Genomic DNA, 11,363 nt, shown 5'->3' with positions numbered 1-11,363 from the left:
TTCACCATTATTATATTAAGCAAACCTTACGGTGCTATTTTCTTGTTTTTTATTTTATTTATGGATAGCCAGGGGCACACTCCAACACTCAGACATAATTTACAAACAAAGCATTTGTATTTAGTGAGTCCGCCAGATCAGAGGAAGAAGGCATGACCAGGGATGTTCTCTTGATAAATGCGTTAATTCAATTATTTTCCTGTCATGCTAAGCATTCGAAATGTATCGAGTATTTTGGGTGTCAGGGAAAATATATGGGGTAAAAAGTACATTATTTTCTTTAGGAATGTAGTTGAGTAAAAGTAAAAGTAGTAAAAAATATAGAAATAGTAAAGTAAAGAACAGATACCCCAAAAAATGACTAAAGTAGTACTTTAAAGTATTTTTACTTAAGTACTTTACACCACTGCTCACACACACTTTCCATTTTTTTTCCTTCCTCTCCTCGTAGCTTCTGGTTCGGGGGCTGCACTGACAAAACCTACATCACACTGATAGAGCTGAGCAACTGTGTGAGTCTGAGAGAGAGAGAGAGAGAGAGAGAGAGAGAGAGAGAGAGAGAGAGAGAGAGAGAGAGAGAGAGAGAGAGAGAGAGAGAGAGAGAGAGAGAGAGAGAGAGAGAGAGAGAGAGCGGAAGTGAGAGTGGCTCAAAAGGCAGAGCAAGCCCCTTGTCTCAAGCACTTCTTCTCTCTCTCTCTCCTTGAACGTACACACTTGCTCTCTACCCACTCCGCTGTCCAGCAAGTATCTAACCCACCCACCCACTTCAACCCGTCCCTCTGAGATTGACCTGCTTGCTAACTGCTGTATGAGGGACAAGAAAGCACCTAACACTGGCTGTCCAAATCTAATACTGGTAAGAAAAAATAGTTTTACTGTTTTGTTTCAGATGGGTACTTTTGTGTCACTCTGCAATCTGGTTTCTCAGGGGTTCTATGCTATTAGAGATGGGCTGACAAGAGAATGAGATGTCACTTTACACTTTACTTCAACTCCACTGTACTTGACATGCTCAAGTTAGAGAGGAAGGGTAACAAGTGTACAGATGAGGAGATATGTTGTTTATTCAAGTTGGTAAAGACAGGGTTTGTTGATTCATCCTTGTTGTCATCTTGTTTGAGTCAAACTCCCCGGCAGATGTTCATGTGTCAAGTCTCTCATTGTGCGTTTCTGGAGAACAGCTTTAGCTTTGGTTCTTCCTCTCTCTGTGATGTAGCTTCCCACACTCGCTTTGTTGTTCATGTTAAATAATACCACACTAATATCACATGCGGAAAAACTCTGGGCTTTCGGAGGAAAATATGATTATTGTACCTACAGTAGGTTTTTCCTTTTGTCGTTGAATTCCGAGGTGATGTTGCTTGGCACTCGGGACGGGGAGAGGGTTGAAAATTGGAAACAGACCCCACCCACCCCTGAGAGTTAGTCAGTCCGCTCAGAAGAAGGGAACACAAAACAACAGTCCCACCAACAGTGTCAGAGTGTGTGTGTGTGCATGTGTGCGTGCGTGTGTTTGTGCGTGCAAGCGTGTGTGTGTGTGTGTGTGTGTCTGTGTGTGCGTGTGCGCGTGTGTGCATGTGTGTAGAGAGAGACACACACAGAAACAGAGAGAGTACACAGGGTAAGGGGAAATTTCCTAATGGTTTGTTTTGTTTTGATCACTCTGATGTGCTACTTTCTCCCCATACGGTTAATAGAGCTTGCAGAGTGAGAAGGAGGAGAGATAGCTAGGAGCGTTGAGAGTGAATTGGCCTGCTTTCATAATCTGACCAATGTATTTCCATGTGTCCCACAGCACTGATCACTGCCCTACAGGTCCCTAAGCAGGGGAAAAGAACAAATCAACTAAATGTGCTTGCAATTTGTACATCTTATTTCCCCCCTCACTCCCTTCCTGTCCATTGGCACACGTCTTCTTATTCCTTTGAAAAACTGTCTTTATGATAGCGATAGCGCAATTTGAAATTGCAACATACAAACGTTTTCTTAGTTGTATAGCTACAAATGCTGTCCTAGCTGTATAGTTCAACATTTGTGTACTTTACCACTGATTGTATTTTTATGGCGTGGGACAATCTTCAGGCAACCAAAAGTTGAAAACATAAAGTCATTATCAGAGACTAGATCAAAACTAGTCATCATAAGACACAAAAAAAACAGAGTGCAGAGCACTCCCAGCTCTTGATTTCTTGATCCTCCTCATCTTGAACTTACAGTGCACCACACTTAAATCTAGTTTGAAAAAACACGACTGAACTCATGGCTCAGCCTTTTGCTCACTCTCTTGCCCAAAACACTAAAGTTCCTCTCTATTTTTAATCTTCCCAGGGCTACTCCATATATATATAGTTGTGTATGTGTGGTTTGTTGAGCTCCTAAATCAGGAGTTTTATGTCCTTTTTGACAATAATGGTCCATAATGAGGACACTCACAAGCTATTTTGCTCTGACTTGGAGGTGACAAACTCAAATTACAGTCCAAGGAGTTCTTGTTGGTTTGAGAGTTGAAAGCGCTTCATATAGGAGGTTTGGACTGATGTCATCTGTACCTAAATAAATCTCTACTGTTAAGCAGAACAATTCGATGAATTCATATTGTAGATGTGCACTGTTTTCATAGACGCTCACTGCTCACCATTGAAGTTATATGAGACGTAGATGAGAGTATGTAGTGTATATAACACACAAATGAAGTATTTCCATAACAGAGATGGTATCTCACTCCAGACCAACTCTTCTTGAGAGTTACAGAAAATAGCATAACATCGCAAAACAGTGATATTTCACAAAATGCCCTCGGTACCTAGTTATGAAAAGTTCAAATTGGTCATATTTGCATGGTAACCACTATGATTGCACCCTGTGTTATGCTTCTTGGACCAATGGTATGAGTTCTCTGATTATTACATTAATTTAAATTCAATCAAATAAATTTAATTTTAGTGGAACAGAAACTCTCTCTGTGAAATGCCAGATTGGGTAATCAGCCACTGCTTTAATTACTTATGGCCAGTATTTCTGTTGCAGTGATAAATCTTCCAACTCAGACTGTGTTTAGTCTGTGGAGGTCACTAGGTCAAGACGTCAAAAGGTCACTGTCAGACAGAAGTAGCCCACTGGGACATTACACTCTCTCTGGGACAGTAGTTGACTCTCAGTCTTAGTAGAGGAGTGACATGGACCATAGGTCAAGTGCAGAGAGGGAATTATTGTGCATAATGGATAAAAAGGATGTGTGATGGGTTATTTTTTGTTCATGGTAAGACTCCCTTGGGCTTTAGCCAATGTTGAGATTCAATGAGAAGTACTGCAGCCTCATGGTGGTCAAATGGTTCGTTAACTGCCACCCCCTGCTGGAAAAGTTTAGTCATTGCATGACTCTCAGTATATTTCTGTAACAATACAACAAAAATAGACGTTTTATTGTCGCATACACCAGATAGGTGCAGTGAAACGTGTTGTTTTTACAGGATCAGATATAGTAGTACTGCACCCCTGGAGTAAATTAGCGTTAAGTGCCTTGCACAAAGGCACATCGACCGATTTTTCACGTTGTCGGCTCTGGTATTATGAAACAGCGACCTTTCGGTTACTGGCCCAACGCTCTAACCGCTAGGCTACCTGCCGCCCACAATTATAACTGCAAAACTATATACCAATAATGACCAACCATCACTAGTTGTAGTTGTCATTTTGAAAGGTAGCTTTTGAAAGGGGCACAGACACTGGGTGATGGAAAGGGAGATTTGCAGGTATGTGCAAAAGGGGAAGTGGTAGCCTTTTTCAGCAGTGAATGACCAAAAGCACCCTCTTTGGCCTCATGGGTGGAATGTTATTAATATTTTTCATAATTGTATCATGAATAAAGTTGTATTTTTTTTAAACCGGACAAAAATCTAGTGTTCCTTTGTCAAACGGTTTTGTTATATTTCAGTCTTCTCTGATGTATATAGTGTAATATTGGGACACAAACTGAAAATTGAATAAATTTCAACTCTATATCTGACATGGTACAGGGGTCTTATTTTTTTAAGCCCTTAACCATGTGCGTGAGGTGTATACTTTTGTTTCGAAATAGATTTGTTTAAGACTACCAAGAAACACTCTGTTCGACCCTGATTTAGCCCACTGCAGTAAAAGGTGATGCTGGATGTATGATGACTAACAACTTTTCTCAATTCTCACTTGGGGGTGGAAGGAAACCCACTAATAGCAATATAGACAGGAAGGAAAAATGCTGCACTCTCTATTTCTATCCATTATTCATGGCCTCACTCGTCTTTTCAATTTGTTGTCATCAAAGAGGTGTGTTCCACGTGAATGAACTTTGTTGAGCATTTTAGATTTGAAACGTACCTAATACTAGCTTACGGAGTTTCAACTCGTTCCCGTGGTCTCAAAGGAGTCAGGGCACAGGGTTTAAATGAAACCTACATTTGATGTCATTGATTTCAAGTTGTTGCCTGCAGAGAGCAAGACATAAGACAAGACATTTACAATACACACGCACGCACGCACGCACGCACGCACGCACGCACGCACGCACGCACGCACGCACGCACACACACACACACACACACACACACACACACACACACACACACAAAAAACACACACAGAGGAGTGTGTGAGGGCGTCGTATCGCTGCTCTTTCCAGCATCTCTGTTTCCAGTGAAACGAAGCAAGTGTGTTTTATCTGTCTTCTCTGTGGCTTAGCGTAACATAGCATCTCTACCAGGAATGGAAAGGCTGAAAGGCAACCCATTTTCGCTAGCATCTCAACACCTTCAAAGTCACCACACCACTGCTAGCTAGCAACAGTCGAGTCTGAGGTTTGTTACAGGACGTTGACTAGAGTGGTCTCTGATAGAAAACACACTACTCTGATATGAGAGGGAACTGATGTAATGGCAGAGAGAGACAGCAAATAGAATATCAGGAAATGGAATATACCATTACTATACACCCAAAAAAGATAATACCTTCCAAGTGTCAAAGCTAAATGCAACCACATCTTTCACACGCGCCTGGGAAAGGCTGGAACACAACAATGATCCATTACATTCATTCTCTCAGTTCTTTCACACTTCCTGCTCTGCCTTGCCATTGGAAAGGACAGTTTTGCTCAGTGACACACAGCAGTCAGAACTCAGCCGGTGTGTCTCACAATCAGAGAAAGAGACCGTCAGACAGACAGACAGAACAGAGCAGAGACACAGAACAGAGAGACTGAAATAAATAGATGGAGGGTGGTGAACACACCCTGTGCCCCCCCCAGAGATTGAATAACAGATGAGTGTTTGCCCAGGGATATACCCTCAGGCCTCCACCCAGTACCAGGAAATCTGTGACTGAGATAATATGACATATTCCAGGAATCATAACACTGCATGAAGCTACAGTAGGACTCCTCATAATAATAATAATAATAACCTCTATCAAATATTCTACATCGAATATTTAATTATGCCATATACATGTACATGTTGAACACTTTGATAGGTGCTGTATGTATGTATGTATCTATCTATCTATCTATCTATCTATCTATCTATCTATCTATCTATCTATCTATCTATCTATCTATCTATCTATCTATCTATCTATCTATCTATCTATCTATCTATCTATCTATCTATCTATCTATCTATCTATCTATCTTTCTGTCTTTCTGTCTTTCTGTCTTTCTGTCTTTCTTTCTTTCTTTTTGGCAATCTGCCCTGTGTGTACGGTAACTTCTGTTCCCTCCATCACTGCATTGCCTGACTGCATTCCTTTCATTCCTATTGGCTTCCTGTGCCTGGGAGCGGAGCTGGCACCCCACTGGTCATAGAGCTCAGAGCTGTACATTTCAGTATTACTGAGGAATATGTGCATGGTATCTCTCTCTTCCTCTCTGTTTCTCTCTGTACCTCTCCACCTCACTTGTCCTCCTCCCCATCTCTCTCAGCTCTACCCGTCCTCACCCACAGACACCTCAGCATTTATCTCTCTGACAGAACACAATGTGTGGTACAGGAAGGCACGGAAATGTGAGTTTCAACAGCTTACGAAGGGGGTCCTCCAGGGTTCAGTTTTAGGGCCTATTATTTTTACGCTGTATATTTATTATATTGGAAGGAATGTAAAATCTACTCAACTCCATCAGTATGCTGACAACATTCTGTAAGACACAACAGCAGTAGCAGTCTGGCCCATTTGCCACAGTCACAGCTGAACTCTTAGTTCTCACAATCCTGGTCATTCTCAGTCAGATCAGCCTCCACTCTTCAACTCACTCTCCTAGATAATAGGATTATTCCCTTTAAATGAGACTAAAGGTTCTCCATTTGGCCAAATCCACCCTATGTCTACAATATGTCGTTGAGCCCGGCCCATGGAGATAACTCTAACCTGATTTGGGATGGTCAAATAGATTCAAATCAAGTCAGTTCATCTTTTGGAATTGTCTGAACCAGTCTGGCACTGTTTACACTTTGGCTCTCTTAAGTTCATTTAAGGTGAAATTACAATTCCACTCAAAACAAACTGATATCAACAAGTTTACCAGAACCATAATACAACATAGCTAGTGTCTCTCCTTTGGCAAGAGTATTCAGCCAACAAGTCATGGGTATGACTGTGGGGTGGACCCAATCCTAACTTGGGATACGTGCTTGTAGCTTGAATTTCAACTCCGCACTCCCATGGATCAATACACAATTTATATTAATGTTGTGGCCCGGGGACCATTTGCGGTCCATCCTTGATTAATTGTGGCCCCAATTTGTACTCTCATAATTTAGATTTAATGTTTGATTCTTTGAAAGTATGTTAGGAACATATTATTATACATTAAGCAGTACATGATTTCAAAGCAAATGCTGTTGAGGTAAACTGCTATACAGCCACATCCCTTCTGATGTTTGACTTTACAGAGGCACACACACAGACTGAAAAGGGAAAATTCTTTTGGCATATCTGCCTAACACTAAAAGTAATTGCCATTTTTTTTAATATTATTTTACACCACCATGTTTTACAACTGTAAGCTGAATAGAAGGAGTTATCCCTCTTCTTTGCTCAACAGAGAAAAATAACGTCCAGCTTTGACTTTACAGTGACAAGGTCATGACCTGTTTTCAATTAAGTTGTGTTGGAGTGTGTTGTATGTGTGTTTGGCACCTCATGTTGTTGTCTATTCCAGCAGGGTGAGGCTGGCACTGTACATTGTCTGCACTCATCTCGCCTCTCCCTCCCTGCCATGCTCCTTATCTTACCCTCACACTCTGAACAGTCTGCCTATGGACATCAGGGCAGTGCACTAGTATTGTCTGTGTTTGTTTGTGAGTTTCTGACTGTTTGTTTATTTTTGTTAATTTGCTAATTGCTACTCGACATTCATACACGTACATACAGTACAATTCAGTTAACACCGTATTGTTTACTATAATGCTTTTGCATGTATTTTCTACATGTCTCTTGCTATTTGTAGTTTTCATCAGTACTTGCATATGACTTTCTGTTTGTGTGTTTGAACTCGAAATCCTCTATAACAACACAATATACCACATCCTTTCTATACTCGTTATTATCCTTGCAGCAATCTCTATAGAGAAATGCAGCATTACATCGCGATTGAAAGTTAAAGGCAATGTTCCCGTTAGCGGAGCGGTCAATGCGGCACATTTCGGCTCAATCGGAAATCACCGTTACATTTCTTGGGCAGAATCTGTAGGCCTATAACGCCTCGCCGTTACAGATTGAATAAAGCCCTATATTTAGAGTGAGCTGTTTCAGTGTTATTGTGCGATTGATTGTGTGGTCTCCACTTTTAGCTCAAACGGACACGATACAGACAGGCTGATAAAATGGGTGCGCGCACTCTGACACGCAGAGTATTTTGAGTTCAGCAGGTGGAGCCCTGAGACCGAACGGGCTCATTTTACTGTTCCTCAAAGGAGATGAACGTTAGACTAACAGATCAACTCAACAGAAACGTCGCAGAAATGATAGCTTCAACAATGCGAAAATTAGACAGGTTATGTCAACACCTCTCGTTTAGTTTTTGTTGCGCGTTAGACGAAGGGAAGTAGGCTAATCAGTTTTTTTTTGAGTTGTCAAGATATTTCATTCGCTACGTTTACAGTAGCCTCATATTACAGACGGCCTGTATGTTTCGCAATATTGGACCACATGTTGCTCCCCTGTTGAATTTTATTCGCTAATTAATATCAGCGTTGAAGACATCAATAAATCAGAAAACTGATCTCAAATTTATGTGTCAAATAGTAACCGCGGAGGTAGGCTACTTATTATTTGGTCTACTCTTGAATAGTCTGTACAATTTAAATGTATAATATAATCTTCAATTCTTCGTTTGCATTATGTTGGGAGAATTGAGGCAGAGTTTAGTGCGTGTGAAAGGTCATCACGCTTTTGCATTTACCCACGTATTTGATTAGCCATTTATTGAAACAATTCTCTCGCGCCATCTGGTTGCCCATCAGAAAGGGATGATGCACTTAAATGGTGCACCTCAAAACTCACTCAGTGCTGAATGTATGTTGTACTCACGATTGTTTTCCTTTACTTCCTAACAGATGGACCAATAGAATCTGGACCTCAAATAGAGACAGGCAGACTGGAAAGACGTTTTTCGACAGTGACGGGTAGGATTCCATATTTCACTAATATCAAGGTTGTCTGGAATCCAGGTGTAGTGTAACCTGAGGTAGTATCAGGTGCGTCTGTAAACTAATGAAGGCTACATTTCCTGTTGAAAGGAGTGAGCTAACTCCATGGTGGTTGTATTCTGCACCATGTATTGTAGGTTAAGCTTGCCTCAATTACTAGAAAAGGTGATATAGACCATTGGTAATCGTGTAATTGTGCAACTAAGGCATACACTTGGACAGAATAGCCTTATTGTCAGTGAAGGTATTACATTTATAAGAGGCTCAAATACGACCTATAAAGTCATTGAAAAGTTTGACTCATGCAATGGGCAAAACACTTTGGTTTTTTGATGTACTGTAGGCTACAGTAGTTTATGAGTATGGCTGATGTTTCGTAGCAATGGGAGAGCAGCTGTGTTTGTGTGTGTCTGTGTGTGTGTGTGTGTGTGTGTGTGTGTGTGTGTGTGTGTGTGTGTATGAGAAAAGGAAAAAACCTGGACACATGAGAGTAGCACACACACACACACACACTAGTCAGGATGAGGTCATAGTAATGTGAGGATATAGTTACGCCAGTTTCACGTGTGCCATGACAGAGGAATCGACACCACTCTCCGTTTGTATAGCCTTTTAGATCTCTTTCTCTCCGTCTTGTTCTCCTCTTTCCCTCTTTCTCTCCACCCCTCTCCGATAACCAACTTAGTTCACTGTGTGAGCGTACGTGCCTGCCTGCCCGCATGCCTGTCTGCATGCCTGTGTGTGTGTGTGTGTGTGTGTGTGTGTGTGTGTGTGTGTGTGTGTGTGTGTGTGTGTGTGTGTGTGTGTGTGTGTGTGTGTGTGTGTGTGTGTGTGTGCGTGCGTGCCTGCATAGATGCGCTAAAACATTTTTAGTATCACTTTGCCTGAAAGTGTCATTACACAGGGATAGTCACAGCCTCAGGCCGACTCCAGTTGTTATGACTGCCATTTGTTTAGTCGTGCAAGTGTAAAGGAGACTGGGATTGAGGGTTCAGGTGAAATGTTATAACCTTACCTTGGAGGTTTCTGTTAGGTGCCACTGCCATGTGTACGGGGTTTGAACTACACTTTTACTCATGGGGTGGTATCACGATACTACGATACTACATTTCCCATAGCAAGAAGGAAAACATGATGCAGACTAAACTCTTGGGGGTGGTTTCCTGGACACAGATTAAGCCTAGTTCTGGATTTAAGAGCATGCTCGATGGAAAATCTCCATTCAAAAAGCTCAGTCTGGGACACCAGCCCATAGTCCTTTAGGGACTTTCTTTATGTAACATATTGTGTGCTATAACTTGGGGAAAGTGTGACAGTATGACAACATAATCCATACAACATGCGTCGTGCCAAGTTATTCATTTGGCCGGAACAATGCATTATTCATGCTTATCAAATGGCTAGCCATTACCTTTTCCCCTTAAAAAGAAGACCCTGCTGAAACATTGGTTGCTAGTCATTTGATATGTATCAATGAAGTGATTGTTCACTCAATAAAATGCTTGTTACTATTTTTGTGTCTGCTCAGTTGGTAGAGCATGGCGCTCGTAACATCAAGGTTGTGGGTTCGAGTCCCACGGAGGAACAGTACTGGGGGAAAAAAGTATGAAAATGTATGCACTCTGGATAAGAGCGTCTGCTAAATGACAAACATTTATAATGTAAACAGAATGTGTTAACATGACTATGTCTTAGCAGACTTTTTCAGGTAAGCAAAGAAAGTAATATAACTTGGTTGGTACTTGGGTTAAGTGGATGTTCTGGACAGGGAATTGGCTGCTCTACCTCTGTGTATTTTTTTTATTTTCTACTGAAAAACCACTTAACCCCCCCCCAGTGTGAGAGAGCAGTACAGACAATATGGATAGTGTTGTGGGCTGGACAGGACTAGACGTGAAGATCACGTTGTTGCCTCTTCCTGCTTTTAAACCAGCTCAGCTGACCGCACACACACTCCCTCAAAGTATAGCAGTACTGCAGTGTGTGTGTGTTTGCATACATGCATGTGTGAGCAACCAAACTAACATCACATTTGTCTACACAGATCGCATTTGAAACAAAAATAAACATGATATGTGCACACATACAGTTGAAGTCGGAAGTTTGCATACACCTTAGCCAAATACATGTAAACTTAATTTTTCACAATTCCTGACATTTAATCCGAGTAAACATTCCCTGTCTTAGGTCAGCTAGGATCACTACTTTATTTTAAGAATGTTACATGTCAGAGTAGTAGTAGAGAGAATTATTTATTTCAGCTTTTATTTCTTTCATCACATTCCCAGTGGGTCAGAGGTTAACATACACTCAATTAGTATTTGGTAGCATTGCCTTTAAATTGTTTAACTTGTGTCAAACGTTTAGGGTAGCCTTCCACAAGCTTCCCACAATATGTTGGGTGAATTTTGGTCCATTCCTCCTGACAGAGCTGGTGTAACTGAGTCAGGTTTGTAGGCCTCCTTGCTCGTACACGCTTTTTCAGTTCTGCCCATACATTTTCTATGGGATTGAGGTCAGGGCTTTGTGATGGCCACTCCAGTACCTTGACTTTGTTGTCCTTAAGCCATTTTGCCACAACTTTGTAAGTATGCTTGGGGTCATTGTCCATTTGGAAGACCCATTTGCGACCAAGCTTTAACTTCTTGACTGATGTCTTGAGATGTTGCTTCAATATATCCACATCAT

The 11,363-nt window shown here is 41.3% G+C and overlaps 1 protein-coding gene across 2 annotated transcripts in view; it reads left to right on the top strand.

Annotated features, from left to right (window-relative positions):
* The first annotated feature begins 692 nt into the window (after positions 1 to 692).
* Positions 693 to 11,363, top strand: part of LOC106565234 (histone deacetylase 7) — a 100,154-nt gene continuing 89,483 nt past the window's right edge. Inside the window, exons 1-2 of one of the 2 annotated variants that reach the window (XM_014132124.3) lie at positions 693 to 856; positions 8,583 to 8,651. The gene's annotated coding sequence lies outside the window, so the exon portion shown is untranslated. Of the gene's footprint in view, positions 857 to 7,923; positions 8,283 to 8,582; positions 8,652 to 11,363 lie in introns of those variants that run through there. The other variant, XM_014132125.3, reaches the window with a different exon arrangement.

This window comes from Salmo salar, chromosome 12 (genome assembly GCF_965601325.2).
Source record: "Salmo salar chromosome 12, fSalSal1, whole genome shotgun sequence".
Taxonomy (NCBI): domain Eukaryota; kingdom Metazoa; phylum Chordata; class Actinopteri; order Salmoniformes; family Salmonidae; genus Salmo; species Salmo salar.
This window is presented reverse-complemented; position numbering and strand designations above follow the sequence as displayed.